The 21,413-nt window shown below is 45.1% G+C and overlaps 1 long non-coding RNA gene across 2 annotated transcripts in view; it reads right to left on the minus strand.

The window, feature by feature from the left end:
* Window positions 1–20,241, minus strand: part of LOC131384244 (uncharacterized) — a 47,299-nt gene extending 27,058 nt beyond the window's left edge. The window contains exons 1-2 of one of the 2 annotated variants that reach the window (XR_009214908.1): window positions 20,127–20,241; window positions 19,218–19,295 (exon numbers count right to left, since the gene is read on the minus strand). This is a non-coding gene — a long non-coding RNA (uncharacterized LOC131384244). Of the gene's footprint in view, window positions 1–19,217; window positions 19,296–20,099 lie in introns of both variants that reach the window. The other variant, XR_009214907.1, reaches the window with a different exon arrangement.
* Between the last annotated feature and the right edge of the window lie 1,172 nt (window positions 20,242–21,413).

The following is a 21,413-nucleotide window of genomic DNA, read 5'->3' on the forward strand; positions in this document are numbered from 1 at the left end:
AATGTGTTACCACATTTGCAGAACCACAAAATCTAATCATATTGAGTGTAATCAAGGATCGTGGAACAGTACATTGTTGAACAAAGTCGGTCATAGTGCTTAATTCTGATCTTACAGGGAATATATATACTGCTGGTGGGAGTGTAAATTGAATCAAGCCCCTTAGAAAACAATTTTATGTTATATGGAAAAGCTGACAATGTACCTTCTCTTCCCTTCCTAGGTATCTACTCTGGAGAAATTCTGTACACACACACTAGAAAATGTAGACAAAATGCTCATAGTAGCACTGTTTGTAACAGCAAAAACTGGAAACAATTAGAAAGTCAACCAACTAGAGAATGCATAAAATAAATGGGGAGCATAAATAAACGCATGTAGAATGTGAGATAATATGGCAGAGAAAATAAATAATGAATTACAACTATGTACAGCAACATGGATGTATCTCAGAAACAAAACGCTGACTATTAAAAGCAAGTCATGGAAGAATATAAGATTATATGCTTATAAACTTCAAAAATGCAAAAACTAGACAATATTTATTCTCAGAAAGACAGTCATACAGTTAAAATACCTCTGAGGTGGGAAGGTTAGGGGATAAGATTGAAAAGGAGGCACACAAAGGACCTCAAATGTAATGGTAAAGTTGTTTTCTTACAAAAGGTGGTGAGTGATGGGGAGGAAGAGAGGAGTCAATGTTAATTTATTGAGGGAGGTTTTCCAAGTCAGTCTTCACTGAAAGGAGGGAAGATGGGCCCCGTGTACCCTTTACTGAGTGTGTTGGAAAGCAGAGATGAGGAAAATTGGGAGAGACAAGCAAGTAAGAGAGATAGGAGAGTCTGGTGGGGACAATGGAAAGGACAGACCACAAGTCGGGGGAGGATGGAAAGGTCCCCATTAAGGCCTTTACTACGTATCAACTCATTAATCCTTATGATCCAATGAGAGAGGTATTATACTCATTTTACAGATGAGGAAACTGACATACTCAGGACACTTGGCTGACTCCTCTTCTAACTCTCAAGTACCCCAAGGTTCATCTCTTAGGCTTCTAGGAACTCACCCAATCCACAGCTTTAAATGTCACCTGTCCACCGAAGACCCTCACATTGATTATCTCTAACCGAACGTCCCCTGTTAGCTCTAGCAGCCTGCTCAACTTCCACAGTTGGATGTCTAATCAGCATCCCAAATCTAACACATCGAATGGAAATGCTTGCTTTTTCTCAGGGGCAAAGCATCAGGCCCCAAGCATAGTGAGGAGGACGTGTGTACAGGAGGTCAGCCCTCAGTAGGGTGAAATAAATAGAAAAGTAATGAGATACCTGGGAGCAGCTGCCACCACCCCCACCCACAACAGCAACCAGCACACCTAGTGCCCAGATCTTGGTTTCTAAATACATTCTTTCCTGAAAAGAACCACACATCCTTAGAGAAATGGCTTGTTCCAGGGCTGGGGCATGGAAAGTGTAAGATGGGCCTGGAACATCTTGTTGTACCAGAAAGAAAGGAAACACTGTCCTTTCAAAAGGACAGAAAGCAGCCTAAAAGGGCTCCCACTGGCTAAATCAGCGACACTTTGAGTCTTAAAAATAATAATAATAATTTAAATGTAATCCATCACATCAACAGGCTAAAGAAGAAAAATCTCATGATCGTATCAATCGATGCAGAAAAAGCATTAGACAAAATCCAATACCAATTCATCATAAAAAAATAAGTAAGGCCGGGCGCGGTGGCTCATGCTTGTAATCCCAGCACTTTGGGAGGCCGAGGCGGGCAGATCACGAGGTCAGGAGATCGAGACCACGGTGAAACCCCGTCTCTACTAAAAATACAAAAAAATTAGCCGGGCGTGGTGGCGGGCGCCTGTAGTCCCAGCTACTCGGAGAGGCTGAGGCAGGAGAATGGCGTGAACCCGGGAGGCGGAGCTTGCAGTGAGCCGAGATAGCGCCACTGCACTCCAGCCTGGGTGACAGAGGGAGACTCCGTCTCAAAAAAAAAATAAAATAAAATAAAATAAGTAAAAACTCTCAGCAAACTAGGAATAGAGAGGAACTGCCTCAACTTCACAAAGAGCATCTACCAAATAAACCCACAGATAACATCATACTTCACTTGATCTTAGCCAAAAGGCTGTGAGGCTATAGACAACATCATACTTAATGGTGAGAAACTAGAAGCTTTTCTACGATCAGGAAAAAGGCAAGGATGTCCCTTCACACCACTCCTTTTCAACATACTGGAAGTCCTAGCTAATGCAATAAGAAAAGAAAAGAAAAAAGAAAAGACATACAAGTTGGGATGGAAGAAATAAAACTGTCTTTGTTCACAGATGACAGGAATATCTATGTAGAAAATCTGAAAGAATCAAGAAAAAAGAAACTTCTGGGATGAATAGCAATTACAGCAATGTCACAGAATACAAGGTTAATATATAAAAGTCAATCACTTTCCTATGTACCAGCAATGAACAAGTGGAATGTGACATTAAAAACACAATACCGGCCAGGCACAGTGGCTCACGCCCATAATCCCAGCACTTTGGGATGCCAAGGTGGGCGGATCATTTGAGGTCAGGAGTTCAAAACCAGCCTGGCCAACATGGTGAAACCCCATCTCTACTAAAAATACAAAAATTAGCTGGGCGTGGTGGTGGGCACCTATAATCCAAGCTACTTGGGAGTCTGAGGCAGGAGAATCGCTTGAGCTCCAGAGGCGGAGGCTGCAGTGAGCCAAGATCATACCACTGCACTCCAGCCTGGGAGACAGAGCGAGACTCCATCTCAAAAAAACAAAACAATCAAACAAAAAAATGCCATTACTACCCCAAAAATGAAATACCTAATTATAAATCTAACAAAATAAGTACAAGATCTATATACGGAAAACTACAAAACTCTGATTAATTAAATCAAAAACTAAATAAATGGAGAGATAGTCCATGTTCATGGAATATGAACTGGACAGATGCCAGTTCTCAACTTGATCTATAGATTCAATACAATCTCAATCAAAATCCTACAATTATTTTGTAGATAGTGACAAACTGATTTCATATGGAGCGGCATATGACCCAGGATACCCAACACAACAATGAAAGAGAGCAAAGTTAGAGGACTAACACTATTCAACTTCAACACTCACTATAGAGCTACGCTAATCGAGACAGTGTTGCATTGGCAAAAGGGGAAGCAAATAGATCAATAGAGCATAATAGATAATCCAGAAATAGACCCACATAAATATAGTCAACTGATCTTTGACAAAGGACCAGGGGCAATACAGTGGACCCAAAATAGTTTTTTAATCAACAGAAACTATTTTGTTGATTAAAAATGGTGCTAGAATAGCTGGACATTCACATACAAAAAAAAAATGAATCTAGACACAGGCTTTACACCCTTCACAAAAATTAACTCAAAATGAATCAGAGACCTAAATGTAAACCACAACATTATAAAATTCCTAGAAGATAATATAGGAGAAAAACTAGTTAGCCCTGTGTGAGGCAATGACATTTTAGATACAACATCAAAGGCACAATCCATGAAAGAAATAATTCATAAGCTGGACTTCAATAAAATTGAAAATATCTGCTCTGGGAAAAACGTTGCCAAGAGAATGGGAAAACAACCCACAGAATGGGAGAAAGTATTTGCAAAAGTCATATCCAATAAAATAGTGTTATCCAAAATATACAGCCAGGCACCATGGAACACACCTGTGGTCCCAGCTACTCGGGAGCCTGGGGCAGGAGAATTACTTGAGGCTAGGAGTTTAAGGCTGTAGTGTGCTACGATCATTCCTGTGAATAGCCACTGCGCTCCAGCCTGGGCAACATAGCAAGACCCCAACTCAGGAAGAAAAAAATACAAATAACTCATAAAGTTCAACAATAAGAAAATGAACAACCTGATTAAAAAATGGGCAAAAGACCTGAACAGACCCTTTCTTCACTAAATGATATACAGACGGCAAATAAGTATATGAAAAAATGCTCAATATCATATGTCATTATGGAATTGCAAATTAAAACAACAATGAGATATCACTACATACCTGTTAGAATGTCCAAAATCCAACAGGAACTCTCATTCATTGCTGGTGGGAGTGCAAAATGGTACAGCCACTTTGGAAAATAGTTTGTTTCTTACTAAGCATAATATACTCAAAACTAAACATATGATCTAGCAATCGTGTTCCTTGGTATTTATCCAAATCAGTTGAAAACATGTCCACAAAAAACCCTACACACAATGTTTATAACATTTTTGTTGCCAGAACTTGGAAGCAACCAAGTTGTCCTTCAGTAGGTGAATGAATAACTAAACTGTGGCACATCCAGACAATGGAATATTATTCAGCACTAAAAACAAACTATCAAGCTATGAACATTTGAATGCACATTATTAAGTGAAAGAAGACAATCTGAAAAGGCTACATACTTAATAATTCCAACTCTATGACATTCCAGAAAAGGCAAAAATATGGATGGGGAGGGATGAATAGGAAGGGTGCAGAGGATTTTTAGGACAGCGAAACTATCCTATATGATACTATAATGGTGGATACATTCATCGTACATTTTTCAAAACCCATAGAACGTACAGCACCAAGAGTGAATCCTAATGTAAACTATAGACTTTGGGTGATTCACTAATTATAAAAAATGGACCACTCTTTCATGGAACGTTGATAGTGGAGAGGCTCTGTATATGTAGGGGGAGGTGGTAGATGGCAAATCTCTGTAACTCCCACTCAATTTTTCTGTGAACCAAAAACTGTCCTGAAAAATAAAGCCTATTAAAAAAAATAGGCCAGGTGCAGTGGCTCACACCTGTAATCCCAGCACTTTGGGAGGCCGAGATAGGTGGATTGTTTGAGCTCAGGAGGCAAACTACAAAAACACTAGCCTGTAATCTTCAAAAGCATCAAGCTCACGGAAATCAAAGACAGGCTGAGGAGCTGTTCCAGAGTGAAGGGAACTAAAGAGACATGACAGCTGTCTGATTCTGAATCATGTCCTTTGCTATAAAGCACACTATGGGGACAACTGGAGGACCTTGAATGGGGTCTGAAGATTAGACGGCAGTGACAAATCCATGCTCATGTCCTGATTTCGACGGTTCTGTAGACCTACCTTGATTGTGAGAAATGCACACTCAAGTTTCAATGGTGCCTGATACTAAAGTATCAGATGGCTTCACTATTTTCATCCGAATGCCATCCTGGGTCAGAAACAGCCCAAGAGGGCCAGACCAGAGCCCTGTCACAGCAAAGGTGTGGTAACGACATCAGTGGGCTTGGTGGCTGGAAAAAATTCATCCAGCCTACTAACCCAGCCATGATCTGCCCATTGCCCATTAAGTCCAAGGCCAAGGGTAAGCAGAGAGCGACCACATTCCTCTAACTTGTAGGCCAAGGGCTGGCTAGGCAGGGGGTTTTGAGGGGATAACCCCTCTTCCAGGACCACCCTGAGGAGTAAGGGCAGACAAGCAGGTGAGGGTGTGACACCCAGAGACTGTGCTCTTCCTGCCCTCACCCTGCCCCACTCCCACAACATTGGGCCTACCCTTGGGAGCTGGCATTCACCGATCCTCTGTCAGCAGGGCCTACTACCAGTGCCAGACTCCTATTTACAGCCATGGTCAGATATGACCAGGCTCCTTCTGGTCCTGGAGACCAGAGTCACTTGTTGACTGTCTCTATGGACCGAAGTGCTTGAGGCATCTCAGGCAGCCTAAACCTGAGCTTCTACCTGCCTCTGACTTGCTGTTAGGCATGTTCTGGGCCAAGCAGGTGGGGAATGAGGGATGGAGGTGTGGAGAGGATGAAATATTTTCATGTAAAATTTTTTTAAAAAGAACCTCTTAAAAAAAAACAGTAGGTTGCACCATGTTGACAACCTGCTGTCAAACGATACGAGAAGAAAAGGGTTTTTGTACCATTCTTGCAACTTTGAGATTGTTTCAATTTTTTTTAACCTTTTAAAGTTTATTTTATGGGATATTCACATGCTAAAAAATGAATTTGGATTCCAACCTCATACCATACAAATAAATTAACTCAAAATGGATCAACAACTTAAATATAAGAGCTAAAACCATAAAACTCTTAAAAGAAAACATAAGGGCAAATCTAACCTCCTTGAATTTAGAAATGAAATCTTAAATATGACACCAAAAGTACAGGCAGCAAAAGAAAAAATGGATAAGTAGGACTTCATCAAATTAAAAACTTTTCTGCAGCAAAAAAAGTGAAAAGACAACCTACCGAATGTGATAAAATATTTGCAAATCACATATCTTATAAGGGTCTAGTAGCCAGGATACATAAGGAACTCTTGCAACCAACAACAGAAAGACAAATAGCTCCATTAAAAATGGGCAAAGGATTTGAATAAACATTTATCAAAAGAAGATACACAAATGGCTAACAAGCATAGGGAAATAAAAGTCAAAACCACAGTGAGGGGTGGAGAGGTGGCAGGTGTTGGTTAAAATATATAAAATTTCAGTTAGATGGGAGGAATAAGTTCAAGAGATCTATTGTACAATATGGCACCTGTAATTAATAACAATGTATTATATACTTGAAAATGGTGAAAAGACTAGATTTTAAGTGTTCTTGCCAGAAAAAATAAGTATGCGAGGTAATGTACATGCTAGTTAGCTCAACTGAGCCATTCTACAATGTATGCATATTTCAAAACATCATATTGTGCACATAAATATGTACAATTTTTGTCAATTAAAGAATTTTTTTAAAAATCACAATGAGATACCACTTCACACTCACTGGCATGACTGTAATTTAAAATAAATAAATAAATAAAATAATAAGTGTCGACAAGGGTGAGGGAGATTGGAAACTTCATATGTTGCTGGTGGGAATGTAAAATGGTGCAGCCACTTTTTTTTCTTTTTTTGAGACAAAGTCTCGCTCTGTCACCCAGGCTCTCTCAGCTCACTGCAGCCTCTACCTCTCGGCTTCAATTGATTGTCCTGCCTCAGCCTCCCAAGTAGCTGGAATTATAGGCATGAGCTATCACACCCAGCTAATTTTCTTTTTTTTTTTTTTAGTGGAGATGGGGTTTCACCATGTTGACCAGGCTGATCTCAAACTCCTGACCGCAAGTGATCCACCCACCTCTATCTCCCAAAGTTCTGGGATTACAGGCATGAGCCACCACTCCCAGCCAGTGCAGCCACTTTGGAAAGCAGTTTGGCAGTTCTTCAAAATGATACCATATGGCCCAGCAATTCCACTCCTAGATATATACCCAAAAAAAATTGCAGCTACTCAAACAAATACATGTATGTTCATAGCAGCACTATACAAAACAGCCAAAAGACATTGTGAAACAATGGTCCAGCAATGGATGAATGGATAAACAAATTGTGATATATACCTACAATGAAACATTCTTCAACTACAAAAAGGAATAAAGTGCTTGAGACATGCTACAACACGGGTGAACCTCGAAAACATCATGCTAAGTGAAGAAAATAAGACACAAAATGTCACATATTGTATGGTTTCATTTACATGAAATATCCAGAATAGGCAAATTCATAGAGACAGAAAGCAGATTGTGGGGGAAAGGATTGGAGGAGAGGAAGAATGAGGAGTAACTGCCTAATGGGATGCTGAAAACGTCCTGGAACTAGGCGAAAGCAGTAGTTGCATAACATCATAAATAGACTAAATCCCACTGAATTGTCCACTTTAAATTGGTTAACTTTATATTTTGTGAATTTTACCTTAATTTTTAAAAAAGCAAACTACTAGTTTCCTTCCCTGACTTAATCTACTCCCTATATTAAAAAGTCCCTATAGATGGAGATCATCCTGGCTAACACGGTGAAACCCCATCTCTACTAAAAATACAAAAAAAAAAAAATTAGCCAGGCATGGTGGCAGGCGTCTGTAGTCCCAGCTGCTCGGGAGGCTGAGGCAGGAGAATGGCGTGAACCCAGGAGGTGGAGCTTGCAGTGAGCCAAGATCACGCTACTGCACTCCAGCCTGGGCAACAGAGCGAGACACCTTCAAATTGCAAGAAAAAAACTAAAAAGTCCCTACAGGTCGGGCACGGTGGCTCACGCCTGTAATCCCAGCACTTTGGGAGGCCGAGACGGGTGGATCACGAGGTCAGGAGATCAAGACCATCCTGGCTAACACGGTGAAACCTGCGTCTCTACTAAAAATACAAAAAATTAGCCGGGCCTGGTGGCGGGCGCCTGTAGTCCCAGCTATTCGGGAGGCTGAGGAAGGAGAATGGTGTGAACCTGGGAGGTGGAGCTTGCAGTGAGCAGAGATCGCGCCACTGCCCTCCAGCCTGGGCGACAGAGTGAGATTCTGTCTCAAAAAAAAAAAAAAAAAAGTCCCTATAAACTTTTAGATTACAACCCAAAGTATAAAATAAATACCGTATGTCCATACTGACACAAATAGATGGGGGAAGGGACGGAGGGAGGGAGGGGGGAAGGGAGGGGGGAGGGAAGGGAGGGGGGAAGGGAGGGAGGGAGGGAGGGAGGAAGTATGCACAGAATGTCTCAGAAAGCGCACTCTAGAATGATGGCATCAGAGGCCTCTGAGAGGGACTAGGTGCTTGCAGGTTCATGGAGGGAGGATGCGGCATATCCTTTTCTACACGGTGAATTTTGAATAAAAATAGTTTAAAAAGCAGTATTCTGAAGCAAAAGTGACAAAATGTTCATATCTGTCCAGATATAGGCACCCAGATGTATATGGATAATTATGTTCTGTAATTTTCTGCATATTTGAAAGTTTAAAATCTCGAGCAAAGGCCCTATATGCACCAAGGCCCTGAGGCAGGACGAAGTGCCGCCACTGTGGGCTGGAGAGTGGGGCCAAGGGACAAGGTGGCACAGGATGAGAGAAGTAGGTGGGGACTCGATCCTGGAGCCACAGAAGACCACACCCTTCCCACACATTCCAGAGGCTCCCATCCCTGCCAGCCTAATGCCATGTCTTTCTCAAGTGCTAACAGGGCCCCAGAGTCTGCCTCCTAAATCACCCAGTACCAGCCCTGGCCCGGGCTCCGCTGGCTCCTCAACATGACAAGTTCATTGTTCCCCTTCTTCCGAAGGCTGCTTTTCCCCAAGAGGCAGTTCTGAGCGGGCAGGTTTCTGTGGGCAGATGCCCCGAGGCAGGGTTCACAAAGGCAGTATTGTCTGGCTCCACAGAGCAGGATCCTCGCCCCATCCTCCAGCCCCCACATCAAAGAGGAGAGAAATCAAAGCTGCAGCGGCAGGAGAACACAGCCCATCCCTGATCCCAGAGGGAGCTCTCGTGTGGTACATTTCATCCCTGGCAGATGAGGAGGTAGATGGAGGCAGGATACTAGCAGTATGTGGCCAGCACCGGCTGAACTGAATGACCATCAGCAGATGGGCCAAGTCGACGGGCAGCCTCATCTCCAGGGTGCACAGCACTTTACAGTTTGCAGCACAGCACGTGGAAGGCAGGGCTGGAACTGAGAGGCTCACAGCAGATGAGAAAATCAAATCAGAGCGTACCAAGGTCACACAGCTAGCTAGAGAGCCCAGGCCCTCAGGTCCCCTGCCCAGTGTGTTTCCCGGGAGTACAAGGTGGTTTCCACACCAGCAGCTGCAGACCAACTAATGAAGACCCAAGGGCTAGACCTCCCACCTGCACCACTTAGTAGCTGGGATCTCTGGGTAGTCAATGACCTCCCTGACCTTGACCCCTCAAGGGTGCCAAGTGCAGTGTCTGGTGCATGGTAAATATTCAACAAATGGTAGCTCTTCTTACCGTGATGCCCTAGAAAAAACCCAGTGGAGAGGTGTCACCTAACAGCAAAGTCACCTACGCCAGGTGGCCTGGACTGAAACACTAGGAGGTGAGGGCAGCAGGGGGCGGGGTGTTGGGGTTCAATCAGGCTGGTGGGAAAAATATTAAAGATAGTTATAGTAATAGCCAAAAACTATCTTGGAAGCTCTGAGAGTTTGCATAGCTTCAGATTGCTTGGCTGAAGGCAGCCAGGGTCTCTTTGCAGGAGCCAGAATGATTAGGGTGCAAGTACAAAGGAAGGTGGGAAGTTTATCTTACTAACCTGTTTACTGATATGGGCTTAAGACTGACCTTTTACTTTACTGCCTCCAACTCAGGGAGGTCCGCAGAAGTTTATTACTCACAAATGGTGTTTGCTTTAGGCCTCAGAACCTGGCCTTTAATCTTTACCCTCTAGTGGTGTTTACTTGCAACTTTTGTTAATTAGTGTTACTGAATAAATGCCAGCCTCACCAGCTGATCAGGGCTGAGTCACAACTGTTTACAGAACTCAGCTCGGAGCCTGTAAGTGGACCCTCAGCTGGACTGGCAGAGCAGAATATCTGTGTGCCGGTGTACTTTATTCATCTGTCGCCGAATCAGGGGTCTGCAGGAACAGACCCCCGCAGCTAGTGCCCCGCAAAAGGAGCGATGCCTCAGCAGGGCACCTTAGGGGCAGCCCCAGGTATGGCAGGCTGCATCAGGCCTCAGAGAGGACCCTGGCAGAGAGACCTCCAGCCTCACCCCGAGGCTTGCCAGCTGTGTGGTGACTGAGAGCAATCACAGCCGCAGGACGGGTAAGGGGATTCAGGAGACCTGGGGGCTAATCCCTGCTCTGCCGCAGGAGACGTGTTACTCTGGGAAAGTCACTTTGCTCTCTGAGCAGTAAAATGGAGTCTGGATTCCATGAAATTAAAAGCCCCTTCAAAACGAAGGTCCTGTGAATGTATTTTATCCCCAAAATCCTCCTGAAAGGGATAGATAGGTAGATAGAGATGGTTGGATGGATGGATGGATGGATGGATGGATGGATGGATAGATGGATGGATGATGGTGGTATAGATAGAAAGATGATAAAGAGAGAGATACATACATACATATACATAAAAATTCGTTAGTTATTATCTTCTTTTAAGGCTAACAGAAAAGAAGGAGGAGAAAAGGAAGGAAGAAAGGAAAGAAGGAGGGAAGGAATATTGTCCTTTGGGCATCCAGGGGCCAGCTGTTGGAAAGGTAAGTCCAGCTCCCTGTGGGGCTGGTGCTCCAGGAATCACTACAAGTCTCAGAGACTCAGATCTCCAAAAAGCATAGAATGGAGGCCCCAGAAGGAAGGCCTGTCTCTTGCCTCTCCCAACAAGGACAAGCCCCGCCCTGTGACTCCCTAAGAAGAACGTTACTCCTGCCAGACCATGGGCAGCCTGTCCACAAATCCTGGCCTTGTACTGTGTTTGCGTTGGAATCTTCTAGAAGCCCCAGGCCTAAGGGAGAAAGCTAGGCCTAGAGAGTCAGGAGATTTCCTGCTAACTAAACAGACTACTGTTTATAAGACTGAATACATGACCAGCGAAACACAATACAACTTAGTGAACTAAGGATTCTGCAGGTTCAAGTGAGCAAAGTAACACCTCCGTGTTGGTGTTCGGCCTCTGCTGTGAGCCACTAACTTGTACACCGAACTTGAGCCCCTCCACCTAAGTGACAATAGGCATCTCAAACTCATCTAAAATTCATCTCCATGATTCCTCCAGATATTAGATCTAAAACTTTGAAACCATCTTTGACCCTCTTTCTCTATCCCATTTAATTGCTAGCCAGACTCGCTGGTTCCACCGCTGCATATTAGCTAGCACATGTAAGACATGCTGCATGCTAGGGGCTGTTCTAAACACCTTCTGTATTAAATTATTCAACCTTTGGCCAGGCGGGTGGCTCATACCTGTAATCCCAGCACTTTGGAAGCCTGAGGCTGGAGGATCGCTTGAGGCCAAGAGTTCAAAACCAGCCTGCACAACAGAGCGAGATCCTGTCTCCATAAAAAATAAGTTTAAAAATTAGCCAGGTGTAGTGTCATGCACCTATGGTCCCAGATACTCGGGAGGCTAAGATAGAGGATCGCTTGAGACTGAGAGGTCAAGACTGCAGTGAGCCACGATCATCCCACTGCACTCCAGCCTGGGCAACAGAGAGAGACCCTGTCTCAAAAAAAAAAAAAAAAAAAAAAAGTTGTTCAGTCTTCGTGGTGGCTGTATGGAGTAGGTACTCGCATCCCCATTTTACAGATGAGGAAGCTAAGTCACACAGAGGGTAAGTAGCTGTGAAGCGATGGGGCTGAGGTCGAAGGCAGGACAGGTGGCTCCAGTGCCTGGGTGTTCACCACTCCCAAACTGCCCTCCAGGGATTTCCAATCACCCCCATCTCCATGGCTGCAGCCCCCGCACCTCCCTCTCTCACCAGCCTCCTCACTAGACACCCTGCTGACCCCTCCCTGCACACCTTACAATATTTTCCTCAACAGAAAGCAACAGAGAGAGCTTTAAAAGGAAAGGCAGCTCAAAAAAACAAAAGGCCAGGCGCAGTGGCTCATGCCTGTAATCCCAGCACTTTGGGAGGCCGAGGCGGGCAGATCACCTCAGGTTAGGAATTTGCGACCAGCCTGGCCAAAATGGCAAAACATGTCTCTACTAAAAATACAAAAAAATTAGCTGGGCATGGTGGTGGTCACCTGTAGTCCCAGCTACTCGGGAGGCTGATGCAGGAGAATCGCTTGAATCTGGGAGGCGGAGATTGCAGTGAGCCAAGATCGCACCACTGCACTCCAGCCTGGGCAACAGTGCAGACTCTGTCTCTAAAACAAAGCAAAACAAAACAAAACAAAACAAAACAAAATAAAATAAAATGGAAGGCAGTTCAGATAACACCTTTTTCAAAGACTCCAGTAGCTACCATGTCACTCAGAGCCTACGCCAAAGTATTCACCCTGCCGTACAAGATCCTGCATGGTCCGACCTCATCTTCTCCCAGGGTCCCTTTGTTCACTCTCTTTCAGACTCCTTGTTCAATACTCCCAGAGGCCTCTGCGCTTGCCGCTCCGTCCCCACGGCCTGAAACATCCTTCCCCCCAGCTACCTACAAGGCTCACGCCACCGCTTATCAGTGAAGTCTTCCTGAAAGCCCTATTGAAAGTATTGACTGCCCATCCCTCACTCTTCCTATTCCCCATACGGGCGTCTCTCCACAGCATGGCCATCATCAGATATGTGACCTATCTACCCTACCTCCCTATCTGAAAAAAACCTCCATGAGGGCAGGACCTGGGCTCGTTTTATTTCCTGCTATATCCCCTATGCTTAGAATAGTTACTTGGACCAGGCACTTAACAAATACTTGTTGAATAGATGAATGAAGGCATGACTAAATAAAGTTCCTCCGGGTACAACTGCAGTCTGGTGGGAGTTCAGAGGTGACAGATTAGTCACAGCTGGAAATGGGGGCATTGTGGGGTTAGAGGGGACAGCTGGGAAGGCTTCTTGGGGAGGTTAGGGTGTGAACGGGGCCAGTTGGCTTTGCTGAGAGAGATGAGCACAGCCACGCAAAACGCCAGCACCACCACGAGTAAGGAGCAAAGTCACGATGGGCCCCAGACAGGGCACAGGGGCTCACGCCTGTAATCCCAGCACTTTGGGAGGCCAAGGCAGGAGGATCGTTTGAGCCCAGGGTTCAAGACCAGCCTGAGCAACAGAGCAAGACCCTGTCTCTACAAAATATTAAAAACTTAGCAAGGTATGGTGGCATGCACCTGCAGTCCCAGCTACTCAGGAGGCTGAGGCAGGAGGATCACTTGAGCTCAGGAGTCTGGGGCTGCAGTGAGCTAGAATGGCACCACAGCAGTCCAGCCTGGGGGGCAGAGTGAGACCCTGTCTCTAAAAACTAAAAATAAACATATGAATAAATAAATAAAAATAAGGAATATGGATAAATAAATTGGGGTGTGTTTACAAAATGGAAAGCTCACAGCAATTAAAAAAAGAATAAAGCATTGCTACCATTAACAACATAAGTGACTCTCGCAGTCATAATGTGCAGCAAAAGATGCACAAATGAAGACATTATGAGTGATTTCATTTATGTAAAGTTCAGGAGCAAACAAACTAATCTATGGTGATAAAAGGTTAGTGGCAGTTAGAAGAATGATTACCTCTGGTAGGAGCTATTGACCGGGATGGGGCAGGAGGGAGCCTTCTGGGGTGCTGGAAATGGCTTACACCTTGATCTGGGTAGCATATATGCATGGGCATAATGGTTACTTGGGTATACATAGATGCAAAAACTCATTGAGATGTATGCATTTCATCTAAATTTTATTTTAAATCAAAGATCCAGAAGAGAGAGAAAGGAAGAACAGTGTATTTGCTATCTGAGCCTCTCCTATCAGGCCAAAAATGTTCCCAAATGCCCCAGCAACTTTCCCCAACCATCTCTTGGGCCACAGCTGGATCACATACCCACCAGAGACCCATCACCAGCAAAGAGAGGTAAAAGTACTATGACTGGCCAAGACCAGTCATGACCCAGCCCCTGGAGCTGAGCACTCTATTGCTGGAACAAAACCAGGGTTCGATTTATTTATTTATAAGAAGAAAGGTGAAGGCTCAGTGGGCAGCCAACGGTGACCACAACTTCAGAGAGCTCAAACGAAACTGAAAAGTCATCCCAGGTAGGGAGCAATAATAGTGGAACTGGCTAATGCTCACTGGGCACTCACCATGTGCCAGGCTTTGTGCAAAGTGCTGACATGGGGCTCTCCCATTCAAGATGGTGGCCAGTGAAAAAGGATGCTGAGAAATGATGAGGGAAAGAGCTCCAAAAATTATTGCCAGGAGCCGGCTGTATTAGTCAGGGTGCTCCAGAGAAATAGAACCAATAGGATGGATAGGTGGATGAATGAATGGGTGGATGGATGGATGGATGGATGGGTGGATGGATGGATGGATGGACAGGTAGATGCATGGATGAATAGATGGATGGATGAGTGGATAAATGGGTGGATGGGTGGTGGATGGATGGGCAGATGGATGGATGGATGGATGGATGGATGGATGGATGGATGGATGGATGGGCAAATGGTTGGATGGGTGGATGGATTTTTAAGGAATTGACTTAGGATTCTGGAGACCAACAAGTCCAAAATCTGCAGAGCAGGCCAGCAGTCTGGAAATTCAGGCAGGGGTTGATGCTGAAGTCTTAAGCAGAATTTCTTCTACTCTAGGAAACTTGAGTTTCTGTTCTTAAGGCCTTCAACTGACTGGATGAAACCCACCCATATTATCTAGGGTAATCTCCTTAAAATCAACTGATTGCAGATGTAAGCCACATCTACAAAATACCTTCACAACAACATCTAGGTTAGTTTGGTTGAATAACTGGGTCCTATGGCCTAGCCAAGTTGACACATAAAACAAACCATCAAACCAGCTGACCCAACCTTAATGTACTTCCATTACTATCTCTCTCACTTCCCTAATTAACTCTACCCCAACCAATTCCCTATCCCCAGCTCCCCAGGATTAACCTCCAGACGTGGTCATTTCCACCGTCAAGTCTTCTAGGGCCCTCACCAGGTAGGGCTCCACATTGAAGTGGGAGCAAAAGGAACCAGAAAGGTGTTCTAGCAGGAACCTGGAACAAGAGTCCTGGACTAGGCCAAGTAAGCCACAAAAACCTGAGAAAGAAAAACAAAAGCCTACTCCCCAGACCAGCTGATCTTTCCCTGAGTTCTTGACTTGTTCTGCTCCATGGATTCCTTGGTATTTGCTGTCTCTCAGAAACATATTTCTGTGATATATACTGTAAATCTGCTTCATTTGAAATTCATAGTTAATGACCTATTCCCTTGTATTCAGGAAACAGAGAAAGGTTCCGGCTTTTAAAGGCCAGGAGTTTACTAGCCAGAATATGACAAGTATTACAAAGTATAGGCCTACTCTAAAAGCACTTAAGAAACAGTCTCCATCAGAAATTTCAAGAATACCTTCAAATAACATCATTTATCTGCCAAGAGGCCAAGGGGATGGGGAGTGGTGGTGGGCAGAGAGTAAATGAGTATTTGATCAAATCCATACTTTCGACTCCCAGTGGGAGGGGAGGTAAATCCCTTCTCACCCTGGAAAGGTTTGTTTGCATGCTTATATGGACAAGGGGGCATGTGCATGGGTGCAAGCGTGTGCAAGCCTATGTGTGCACCAAAACCCCCTCTCCTCCATCCACCAGCCCCCAAGGCTAACATAAAAACAAACTCTACCATATTCTGAACTCTATAATCAAAGAGGTAATTTAATAAAACGAGTATCCCTGTTTTCGGGTGGACCCACTTAACTGAAACCCAAAGCCAGCCCTGGAGTAAATTGGGCTGTGGACGAATCGATTAGGCCCATCCACACTTTCTCATTTTCTATAGAGTCAGGGCTTAACCAGGTTAATTTTTGTTAAACGCATTACCCAGGTACTCTCCTCTTACCAGCCCAATGATTTTGTGTCGGGCCTGAAGGATTGTAATTGCAATCCAGCAAGACGCCAACTGAGTGCTGTGATTTACTGAGGGCCACGGAGCGCAGGCCATGTCCTACCTGCCGGCTGATGGATGGTAACTTTCTTCCTTGAATCTTGGCATGGCTAATGGATGAGGGTCCAGAGCAAGGCGCCATGCGAGAGTTCATCCCCAGGGAGAACAGACTGCTGCCTCTTTTGGGCACCCAACTCTGTGGTTCTCTCTAGGCCTGTGAGGGAGAGCAAAGGCCTCTTTGTTCCATGGAACAGAAACTCAGGAGGGCCTGGGCTCCCGGGCACTGGCCTTGGGAATTGCTGGTCATTCCCAGTCATGCCCATTCCCTGGGAAGTATGACCTTCCTAACTGTTGTCCAGGGAACATTTCCTGGCCTCATTTTCCCATCTCCTCCAGGCCCCAGACCTCAGGCTTCTCCGAGACAGGCCCAGTGCCTCTCTGCTCCACTTCAGATGCACCTTCTGCTCCCCTCTGCTCTCATTGGGCCTGACACGCACACACTCAGCTTTTCATCCTGCTTTGCAGACACCTCACGTCTCCACATCCCAGTCCCCTTGTCTGCTGAATGGGTGTACGAGGGCACCTTCTCATAGGATTGTGAGGACAAAGCCTGAGGAACAGCCACCTGTGCCTGACACACAGTAAGTCTTCAACAAGTGTCAACTGTATAGCCAGCATGATGGCACATGCCTGTGGTCCCCACTACTCGGGAGGCTGAGGTAGGAGGATCGCTTGAGCTGGGGAGGTAGAGGCTGCAGTGAGCTGTGATCATGCCCACTGCACTCCAGCCTGGGTGACAAAGTGAGACCCTGTCTCAAAAAAAATAAAATAAAAAATAAAACAAAATCAACTGTAGTCATTTACCTTAAGAAGAGAGGCTGGCAAGGACACAGAAGAACCAATGCTAGCGAGGATGGGGAGAAACGGAAACCCTTATATGATGCTGGCAGGGATATAAGGATGGGGCAGACACTTTGGAAACAGTTTGGCAGTTTCTTAAAAAGTTAAATAAGCATCTGCCATATGACCCAGCAATTTCACTCCTATGTATTTACCCAAGAGAAATGAAAGCATGTGCCCACACAAAGACTTGTACACGAATGTTCCTAGCTGTTTTATCATAATACTTGAAAACTAGAAACAACCCAGATGGCTGTGGACAGGTGAATGGATAAACAAAGTATGGCATGTCCACGCAATGGAATATTAGGTAGCGATAAAAAAGAATGAAACACTGATACCTGCTACAATGTGGATGAAGCTCAAACCATTATGCTAAGTGAAAGAAGGCAGACACAAAAAACCATGATTCTATAACAAAAAAATACATGATTCCATGTATATGAAATGTCCAGAACAGGCAAATCTATAGAGTTAGAATGTAGATCTGTGGTTACCTTGGGCTGAGAATTGAATCAAGGATGATAAATAGGCACAAGGGATCTTATTGGTGTGGTAAAAATGTTCTAAACTGGATTGTGATGATGGTTGCATGATTCAGTAAATTTACTAAAAAGCATTGAAGTGTAATGAGTAAATTTTATGGAATATAAATTTTGCCTCAATAAAATTGCTTAAAAAGAGAAAAGAGAGGCTGGAAGCTACCACTTACAGAGACGGTGACTACCTGACAGGGTTTGGCTCTGTGTCCCCACCCAAACCTCATCTTGTAGCCCCATAATTCCCACATATTGTGGGAGAGACCCAGTGGGAGATAAGTGAATAATGGGGGTGGGTCTTTCCCATACTATTCTCATGATAGTGAATAAGTCTCACGAGATCTGATGGTTTTAAGAATGGGAGTTTCCCTGCACACGCTCTCTCTTTGCCTGCTGCCATCCACATAAGATGTGACTTGTGCCTCCTTGCCTTCCACCATGACTGTGAGGCCTCCCCAGCCATGTGGAACTGTAAGTCCAATAAACCTTTTTCTTTTGTAAATTACCCAGTCTCAGGTATGTCTTTATCAGCAGCATGAAAATGGACTGATACACTACCTTAGTGGATTTGGGTTTGTTAGTTTTGCCAATGTAGGGTTACAAGTTGTATTAGTCCATTCTCAAATCGCTATAAAGAACTACCTTAGACTGAGTAATTTCTAAAGAAAAGAGGTTTAATTTGATTCCTAGTTCCACAGATTGTACAGGAAGCATGGCTGGGGAGGCCTCAGGAAACTTACAATCATGGCAGAAGACAAAGGGGAAGCAGGCACATCTTACATGGCCAGAGAAGGGGGAAGAGAGCAAAGCAGGAGGTGCTACACACTTTTCTTTTCTTTCTTTTTTTTTTTTTTTTTGAGATGGAGTCTCGCTCTGTCGCCAGGCTGGAGTGCAGTGGCGCCATCCTGGCTTACTGCAACCTCTGCCTCCCAGGTTCAAGCGATTCTCTTGCCTCAGCCTCCCGAGTAGCTGGGACTACAGGCATGTGCCACTATGCCCAGCTAATTTTTGTATTTCTAGGAGATGGAGTTTCACTATGTTGGCCAGGATGGTCTCAATTTCTTGACCTCGTGATCTGCCCACCTCAGCTTCCCAATGTGCTGGGATTACAGGCATGAGCCACCATGCCTGGCCGGTGCTACACATTTTTAAACAACCAGATCTCATGAGAACTCTATCATGAGACAGCACCAGGGGGATGGGGTTAAACCATTAGAAACCACCTCCATGATCCAATCACCTTCCACCAGACCCCACCTCCACCACTGGGGATTAAAATTCAACACGAGATTTGGGTGGGACCACAGAGCCAAACCATATCACAGGTTTTTGTTGAGACTGAAAAGTCATGTAATATACATGTCTGTGTCATTGTATGAGATACCAGTATAAATTACCCAGTACAGGGCCCAGTATGAAGTTGGGAATGACAGCAGGCATAGTTTCATTCGTTTTCTTTCATTGGGAAAGTTCTCCTGGAAGAGGAAAGACATCAGAGGTGTGTTAGTCCATTTTGCATCACTATAAAGGAATACTCAGGGCTGGGTAATTTATAAAGAAAAGAGGTTCAATTGGCTCATGGTTCTGCAGGCTGTATAGAAAGCATGGTGATGGCTGGGCACAGTGGCTCACGTCTATAATCCCAGCACTTTGGGAGGCTGAGGCAGGCAGATCACCCTGAGGTCAGGAGTTTGAGACCAGCCTGGCCAACATAGTGAAACCTCCGTCTCTACTAAAAATACAAAAATTAGCCAGGCATGGTGGTGTGCACCTGTAGTCCCAGCTACTCAGGATATGAGGCAGGAGAATCACTTGAATCCAGGAGGCAGAAGTTGCAGTGAGCTGAGATTGCACCACTGCACTCCAGCGTGGGTGACAGCACGAGACTCCATCTCAAAAAAACAATAATAAAATAAAAAGAAAGCATGGTGCTGGCATCTGCTTGGCTCCTGGTGAGGCTTCAGGGAGCTTTTACTCATGGTAGAAGGTGAAGCAGGAGCAGGCATGTCACCAGCAAGAAAGGGAGCAAGAGAGCAGGGAGGTTCCAAGCCCTTTTAATTAACAACCAGCTCTTACATGAACTACCAGAGGGAGAACTCATTCATTACCATGGAGACAGCACCAAGGCATTCCTGAGGGATCCGCCCTCATGACCCAGATACCTCCCACCGGGCCCCACCTGCAACACTGGGATCATCTCTCAACATGAGATTTGGAGGGGACAGACATCCAAACTACATCAAGGGGGTTACAATGGGCCTTTTACAATCACCACCTACTCTCAGGATGTTCAGCACATGAAATACCTATAAAATTGTATTGTCAGTGGGAACTGATTGGAAATTCAACTACGCATCAATTTTTGAGTATCTTCCATGTGAATGACATTTGCTAGGTGAGGAGGGAGACAGAAAGGCCTAGAAAACTCTGCCTCTGCCTTCAAGGCGCTTACAGGCTCCATTCCAGGCCTTCTTGGAATGTTACAATGTGCTCAGTATTCTCTCTGGCTATGACAGCCGCCCTCCCACTTCTGCCTGCATAGCTACACTTTCTAGCATCCTCACTCTGGAATCTCACCTTTTCTCCATCACCAACCCACCCCCAACTCTGGGTGTGAAATCTACAGGCAGGAGGCAGCCTACGTAGTAGTCACAAGCACCGACCCTGACACTCTCATATCTGTGTTTGCCTCTGAGCTCTGCTATTTGCTGGCTGTGAGAATAAGTTGCTGAATGCAGGCCTCAGTTTCTTCACCTGTAAAATGGGCATGATAATCTCAGGAATCTCATAAGCTTGATGTAAGGACTACGTAAGTTAATATACAGAAACTGCTTAGTTAATATACAGAGCTGGGCACATGGCCAAGGGCCCGCTCTGATCATTGCTCTGTAAGCCAGGCCTTCTCCCCAGCATAGCCTCCAGCACGGCCTGGCTGTTGCTGCCAGCTTCCAAGCCGTATGCCTCACCCCTTTGGTAAGCAGAGAATTGGCAGGGAGGGGACTCTCACCATCCCCCACATGTGTCATTGACGGCAGCCCTGCATCTGTGATGTCACTGCCGTTGTGTGATTGTTAAAACAATGTCACTGCCATTGTGTGATTGTTAAAACAATGCTGGCCGGGAGCAGTGGCTCACATCTATAATCCCAGCACTTTGGGAGGCTGAGGTGGGTGGATCACGAGGTCAGGAGTTCAAGACCAGCTTGGCCAAGATGGTGAAACCCTGTGTCTACTAAAAATACAAAAATTAGCCGGGCATGGTGGCAGGCACCTGTAATCCCAGCTACTCGGGAGACTGAGGCAGGAGAATTGCTTGAACCCAGGAGGTGGAGGTTGCAGTGAGCCAAGATCACACCACTGCACTCCAGCCTGGGCGACAGAGCAAGACTCCAGCTCAGAAAAAAAAAGGGCTCTCCCTCCTGCTGGAATGCAAGCTCCTTCAGCCAGGGACCAAGCCAGTTTCTCTTCACTGCTGTGTACCCAGCTCCTTATGCAGGGCCTAACAAGCACTCACTAAATTTTTATGGAAGGAAGAAAAAGAGGAAGAGCCAGGTTCGGTGGCTCACACCTGTAATCTCAGCACTTTGGGAGGCT

This window comes from Hylobates moloch, unplaced genomic scaffold (assembly GCF_009828535.3).
Source record: "Hylobates moloch isolate HMO894 unplaced genomic scaffold, HMol_V3 SCAFFOLD_9, whole genome shotgun sequence".
Classification (NCBI taxonomy): domain Eukaryota; kingdom Metazoa; phylum Chordata; class Mammalia; order Primates; family Hylobatidae; genus Hylobates; species Hylobates moloch.